The sequence below is a fragment of the Vicia villosa genome, unplaced genomic scaffold, assembly GCF_029867415.1.
Source record: "Vicia villosa cultivar HV-30 ecotype Madison, WI unplaced genomic scaffold, Vvil1.0 ctg.000020F_1_1_5, whole genome shotgun sequence".
In the NCBI taxonomy this organism is placed as follows: domain Eukaryota; kingdom Viridiplantae; phylum Streptophyta; class Magnoliopsida; order Fabales; family Fabaceae; genus Vicia; species Vicia villosa.
The window spans coordinates 182739-190815 of NW_026704953.1; positions in this window are offsets into that span (position 1 = coordinate 182739).

The window sequence follows — 8077 nt, forward strand, 5'->3', positions numbered from 1 at the left end:
CTGGGATTCTGAGTGTTCCAGTCGATGGTAAGGATATGACCACGTCCAGAAAACTCCCAGGGACTGGTTGGAGTACTTTATATGGCTTGAATCAAGCTGCAATGTGGAAACCGAATCTTGAATTTTCTTGAAATTTTGAGAGCAAGGTACGAGTTCTTGAGGCAGGATTTCGTCCCCTAATAGCTTGAGTGAGTTGAGAATATATAGGTGAAGAAATTAGGGTAAGAATTTGGTCCAAAGAATAAGTTAATTGATTGGAAAAATTTGAGAAAAGATTTTGTTCATATAGGATTCCAATCATCCTATTTTTGCTCCAATCAATTCCTAATAATATATTTTCGATCTTGCCAGCTTTCAATAAATACCTTGGACCTCAAGGATGCTAAAAACATATCTTGTACTCATTGATTTATTTATTTTTGCATTTTATTTTAAATAAAATTGAATTAAATTAAATTAATTCAAGAATAAATAAAATAAATGTGAACATGTGATGCCAATGGGCTTTGGGGATTCTTTTTTATGTTAGAATCAAGTTTGAATCAAAGAAATATAGGCCCATTTGCAAGGAAGTCCATTTTGGTCCCTATTTGCTTCACATGTTTCATCAAGAATTTGCCAACTTTAGGAAGTCACAACTCTCTCAAAAATTGTCATATGGAGGTATTAAAGGACTTTTTAGAAAGCTTAAAGAGTCCGCTAACCATTGTTTTTGGTCTCATGTCAAAATAATTTTCCATGCTCATTTTATGTCCTTTTGAAAAAAGTGTCTTTTTGTTGACTTTTGAAAGGACCTATAATGTTTTGGTCCATATCTCTCAAATGAATCATTTCTAGACTTGACATGTGAGAGACAAATTTGTAGAGAATCAAATTTCCTTTAAAATGAGCTTTGGATGGAAAATTCCTGATATTCCATGTAGGAGTTATGGCTAGTCAAAGTTCAGTTGACTTTTCCTATAAAAAACCCTAATTTAGAAACCTTTTGTTTTGTTGATTTTTGATCTTTCCTTGATGAACCATGATCAATTCTTGATCAAATGGTGAATGATACTTCAATATGAGGATCTTGACAAAAAATCAGGAGTTTTGACTTTACTTTGACCACAGTTGACTTTTAGGTTAACTTAGTCGACTGTTGACTTTCTGAACAATTGAGTGACCAATCCTTTGAGATGAGACTTGCTACTTGTCATGGAGATGATGTGAGATATATTGAGCCATATGAGATGCCTTGGATCCATTGATTCACTGATTTTCCTTTGAATAAGCCAAACCCTAGTTTTAGAGCCTTGTGTAGGAGAATGTGTCTAGGAGCTTTGTGTATTGATTTGAATTTGTATAAGAGAAATACCATGGGCAAATTTTGGGGTATGGCAGGTAGATTAAGGAGAGTGTGGATGGAACTGTTGTTGTTGATGAATGAAATATTATTACGGTTCTCTTCTTATTCCTAGCGTGTTGTCATAAGAAATTCTTACAAAGATAAAGTTATACAACAGTTTTCTAACATGATTTTTCTTCAAGACCTTTAAATTACTTCAAAGCTACACCCTGAACCAGTAACACCTACAGCCAAAAGAAAGAACCCAAATGGCTCCAGTGAATCAACCACCCTTGCCAGATTTTGTGAAGGAGAATTGTCGTCAACAAAACTTAAGAAAGTACCTAAAGTGTGAAGGAAAGTCGTGAAGGTGGAGAAAAAGTAGCAGCTTCTTTACAACCAAGCTATATTTTGGAATGTCATCTTTGGATTATACTTTTTATGTTCATGTTTGTTTGTTTTGTAATGGTTTAGCCATTTTCATAAAGTACTTTTGAAGCGTTGATTCGCATGTTTTATCTTTGTAGGCTAAAAAATCCCTACTAATTTGAATTGATACTTATATCATTAACATTTGATGCAAATTCTATGGTTGCTATTAATACTACTTTCCTATTTCATTTACTTTATCTTTATGCCTATGCATATTTATATCAATTCTCTGTGTATTTATATTCTCTATGTATTTATAAGAGCTATGGTATCACAACAATATCATATTGGTGCCATTATATCCCTATACAAATACTACTACTGTATCGCAGTAACTTTCAAAACGTAAGGAATGGAATCCAATTAACTTTCCAAAGTTATGCTCCAAAAATGATCAGCAAAACAGTAGTTGATTTACTTAAGGGTTAAGGCATTTTCAATTAACCATTTACACTTATTACACTTATCCACCAAGCTCCCCGAAAATACCATATACTTCAAGGTAAGGCCATTTTCAATTGGACAAAACTAATATCACAAACATATTAAAACTAAAAAAAGTTAGTATGTCATATAACAAATGATTATATTTAAGTTAATAGCAAGAACCCAACCTATTGCACATTGGGTAAAATAATATCTATATAAGTATACTCACAGCTTTTGGCATGATTTGACACCAACTTCAGTCATGCTCTGATTAACAATCCACTGATCAATCACTTTCATCGATGAAAATAGAGTTAAAAAAACAATAAAGTAGTATTTTTCTGCATCTATAGTCTTCCTGCTATTATGCATTAAACAAAGTACAACTTTATCTATTATTTTTCTGCACCTACAATGTTCCTGCTATTATGCAGTAAACAAAGTACAGCTTTCTCTATATTGTATATGACATTGGAAATGGCAATATTTTATTAAACCAAATCATTCAAACATTTCTGAAATATTAATATTTTAGTAAACCAAATAATTCAAAGATATCTCTCATTTTAATATATTTTAGATATTTTAAAATTGGAAGAGAGCTAACTCATTCCCTCCTTTTTTTCAAATTCAGTAATACAATTTTCAAATTTCCTCTAATTTTCAAATACTTCTAATTTTACAATTGGCCTGGTTTTCCCTATTGCTAAACATTTGAATACTTCATATACTTCATCACTTATTGTCAATTTTTACAACTTACTATACTTCATCAACTACTGCAATAACCTATAACAAACACACTCCTCCATTACATGGATAAGGACGACATTGATTACAATGAAACCCCTGCATATTTAGCTAGAAAAAGATGGAGGCTAATGTTGAATAAAAAAACCATCAGGTAGCAATTCCAACAAGGAAAATCAGAACATCTTGACACATGTTGCTGCAACTTTGCTGAGTATACCACTATATACAGCTATCTGAACACTCCTAACATTTGTTGTATCTAATGTGTCCCATACTATACCTTCTCAACGCCATAATGCCCAAATACAAAGCAATAATAGGTTAAGAGTAGATGCCAATTGTGGAGTAAATCTGTTCAGCTGTTTCAACGATGCAATTTCACTACCATCTTACCATGTGGGAGAGTCCTCTAATAACTTCAACCGCACCGGACTGCATGCGATATATACACTACACACTAACCCTAGTATGTTTCTTTATTCGCCTGCTACTCCTAGTATATCTATTGCAACACACTCTTCAGATGAAGGAACGGGAAATTTCGAAGATAATGACTCATTCGTAAACAGTTATGATTTAAATGACTCTTTACAAGCTGATGACATTAGTGATCAGCACCTACAATGTAAGTGTTGTTTTAATCACTACTGTCCAACTATTAAGACTGTGTATGATCGATTTGCCTCATTACTTATAACTTTCCCAATGCAGCTTTATTCTCACATTGGTAACCTTGTGCCAGAATGTGAAAATTGTAATGCCTGTATGTGGTACCAAGAACGGGAAAACAAAAGAAAACATACTACCAATCCAAAGTTTGAAGTGTGTTGCAGGGGCGGTAAAATTGTAACCCCCTTCATGAGACAGCCACCAAGTGTACTTGAAAAACTACTACATCACAAAATTGATCCCGAAAGCAAAAATTACCAAAACAACATTCATACGTACAACGCAATGTTTTCATTCACTTCCTCGGGAATGAAATTTGATACCAAACATTCACATGGAGGAGGGCCACCGACGCTGCGACTACGCAGTCAAACTTGGCATCAAATAGGCAGTCTACTACCACAAGAAGGCTAGCCTCCGCAATATGCCCAACTGTATATTTACGACACCAACCACAAGGTTCAAAATAGGATGGAATGTTTCAGGTATTACTACCTCCTCATGACATCCACATTATACCTATACATAATGTCATTTTTGCACTAACACTTCCTTCCCGTTTGACAGTGAAAATAAAGTCATAGAAAGGACTGTAGTTACAAAGTTAAAGCTGATGATGGACGAGTTTAATGTTCTTGCCAAAGCTTTTCGAATAGCACGTGATATTTTTAAGGCTAACTCATTCGTATAATTGAAGTTGAAACTTATCTCTGATAGACATGAGGACGACCGTGCATATAATATGCCAACTGTGTCGGAAGTACCAACCCTTATTGTCGGAGATATTGACACAGCTGAAAAAAGAGACATGATTGTGCAGTACGATTTACTGCCATCACTTTTGGATTGCTATAAACATCCAGCATTGGATCACGAGCAAGAATGGGATTAACCTCCTCAAAACTGCATGGTGTAGGAAACATAAAAAACTAAAACCTTTACCATAATAATATTCTATAACATTGAAATATTTTCTACAACAGATTTTGCATCTACATCTTTAACCTTCAGATTCTACAATAGGCGACTACATGAACCATTTTCTTATACTTGAAAACAACTTTTCCATAACACATCTTTCACATGCAAACAAAATTACATGCAACAACTATAGATATCAAAACAATCAATTTTACCTGCTGCCATCTGAGCTGCAATCGGAGATGCCATCAGAGCTATCATCGGATGAAATTATTATAGTTGAGACGCTGCTTTAAACTTTCTCCTTTCCTTTTACTTCACGTCTATTTTCCGTTTACCTCATGACGTGCAAGTTTGAGCCATTTTACAGCAGTCCTACATCCAACTTATCATTTACAACCAGTTACCACGCATACACTCATATCAAGAAGACGACTCATCAGAAGAAACAAAATCAATTTACCTTGCCACACCATCTGGATATTTGTCTCCTGCCATTCTTGGAGCATTTCTTGCCACAAAAGTACAAAACCTAGATGACTTGAGAAATTGTCCTTTGTGCTTATATATTATACTACCGGGCCACACAAATGAAGAGAATGAAACGAGCCCATTAAACTTTTGCCTCTTCATATTTTCTATTGTATTTAATGTAATATTATTGATTTAATGTGGCACAACTACCTATTTTCTTCTTAATATCACACAAATCTTAAAATTTTGGTGGATCCAGAATGTTGCTTTTTAAACTCATATCAATGAAATTTATATTATTTGGAATGAAATATATTCCACATTATTTGATACACTATTCCCCATGTGATAAAAAAAATTATACACAATGGTATCTTATGGTCATCTATAATATATAAAGAAACTACATCAATTATTTCTTCCCACTAATATGTTTTAACACATACAATCAAACCTTCCTCATTTGCACTTTTCTTCTATTTTATCAAGCACTCTCACCACTTCAAAATGGCGTTGACCGACATTCTTATTCTGAGTGAATTGGAGTACACCTTCCAAATTCCTAAGTTCTTAATTGCTAAGTTGCGATTAAGTTATCATAAATTCTTTTTATTTTTCATAATTGTAATTTAATATATACAAAATGCTTTCCCACCTAATTTTCATTTGGAATAAAACTTTACATTTTTTGTAGTTAAATATTTTTATTATTTCATTCTAAAAAACAAATGCACGCACAACACCAATACTTATGTGAACGCACGTGTATCTCACTAGTTAAATAGTAGCACAAATGAAATTATCATCATTTTCAACAATTGTTTAAACTCAATCTACTATAATCAAACCATGTTCAATATCTTGGGAATGCTTGTTGCAAACTTCCTACATGATTAAGTTTGCTACATAATCAATAAGAACTTAAAATTAGCAATATGATACACTTGTAATGTTTTGAAGAAACACTTCAATTTAATTCATGTTAGAAGCATATTTAAATACTTTTAGCACCAACATTAAATACTTTCAGCACCAACATTAGCATCAAGGTTTTAAATTGCACTCGTCAACCGCAATTATGACTACAATATTGCATATAAGGTAGCCTCTGCATCAGATCGTAATTACGGTGTGATTTAAAATTACGCGTCTGACCGTATTAGAAACCATAACAAACATTTTTACTCATGTTTTCAAATATTTTTATCAAATCTCAAAATTTCATAACTTTAAAACTCAATTTAATTCTAATGTAATGAAATTTTTAATGGAAAATATTTTAAAAAAACGTATTTCAAGCACAATTCAATTAAAATTCACACTGCAATACGCATTACATTAACTGCAATGACTATTATCGCAACACCTACAACCACATCCACCACCTCAATTTAAAATCATGATTAGCACGGCAAATTACTTTTCCAAGAAACTATTGTATTTGAAACTAACTTAATAGTACTTTAGAGTTTGATGCAGCAAAACAACAACTCACACATGCTCCAAAGGAACATTCAACATCGAATAAACTCATGACATGTTTCTAGGTTGTTGAGGCATGAATTGAAATAGAAACTAAAGTGGTACTTCATGGATGAATATTTTATTTAAATGAAAAAATTTCACTGTGACTCAAAGTACAAAAGAAAATGAGAAATAAAAGTATCATTTTTAGAGAATTCAATGGAAAAGAAGAAAATGAAAATACAAGGTTCCATCAATGGAGAAGTGGATGTCGTGTAGGAGAATTTTGAGAATGGAATGTGATTGTTGCTAGATCATAGATGACAGAAAATACATATAAAACAAATTACAATCAAATAGTAGCAAATAAATTAAAGAACCACTACCATTAAGTTTTTTAGAGAATTCTTTTTAGCAAAGTTATGGTAAGAAATCTTGGATTTTCTTGTATTATTTATTGTGTAATATATTTTTAAAATTATATATTTTTATATTTTAATTTTTTATTCGAGAACTTATTAAACCCCATTTATATGAACAATTTTTATTTGTATAAGAATAATATCGAGTATAATAAAAGAGTTTATTTTAATTTTATTTATAAAAATTGTTTAACTGCAAATATGTTATAAATTGTAAAAAAATGTGGCATATTCCATAAAACCAAAATTTAAATGTGAGTATATGGATGTGTACTTAAACAAATTAAGTGTAAGATATGATTAGAGGTTGTTATTTTGGTGATGGAGATTGATATATTTTAAAGTTATATTCTTAATATTGTTGTACACACTAAAAAAAATGTCAAAAAATATGTTTTGAAAACTTTATAAATTGATGTCGAGTAACTTGAGAAGCGGTTTTGATATTGAGTTATTAAGGCGAGTTGAACGATTTAACTGATTGAGGGTGTTTGGAGGGAGTTTAAACGCTTGAAGAGGTTTAAAAATAGAAAGAAGGAGACAATATGTTAGGGCAACACTAATACCTATGTTTATTTTTGACCGCGGCCTAATGTATTTTTTAAGACAACATTTTTCTTAAATAACAAGTGTTGGCTAATATATTACTTTAAGGTAATATTTTTTAATTGTGCGCTCTGTCTAAAATAAAGTGACATCTATTATGTAATTTAAAAAAAAAAAAATTATTGTTTATGCATACAACAACGCTTATACAATAAAGTATTGTGATAGGATCATGAAGTTATTTTTTTAGATAATTTAAATATTTAAGTAAGAAGTTGAATTTATCTTAGTTGGACCTTTTGTTGGGCTTTTTAAGTTATGATCTACTATTAGTTCTATACATTTACTCTTATTGAGAGATTTAGGGTTATCAAGAATCAAATGAAAATGTTATTTTTTATTTCAATTCTTAGATATAGTTTTATTGTTTTTCCTCTTTCATTTTAGAAACCCTAGTTTTATACCCTTGATAGAAAAATCTTCCTATCAATTGGTGCTTTCATTCTTACACTCAATCTCTCCCATGGAGTATTCCAACTTGACACCCCCATTTCATCAATGAAGCATTCCTCCAACCTATCCCACAAACCCCCATTTTAAATCTCCTATCAATTCCTCATTTCCATCTTTCCCATGAGAAATT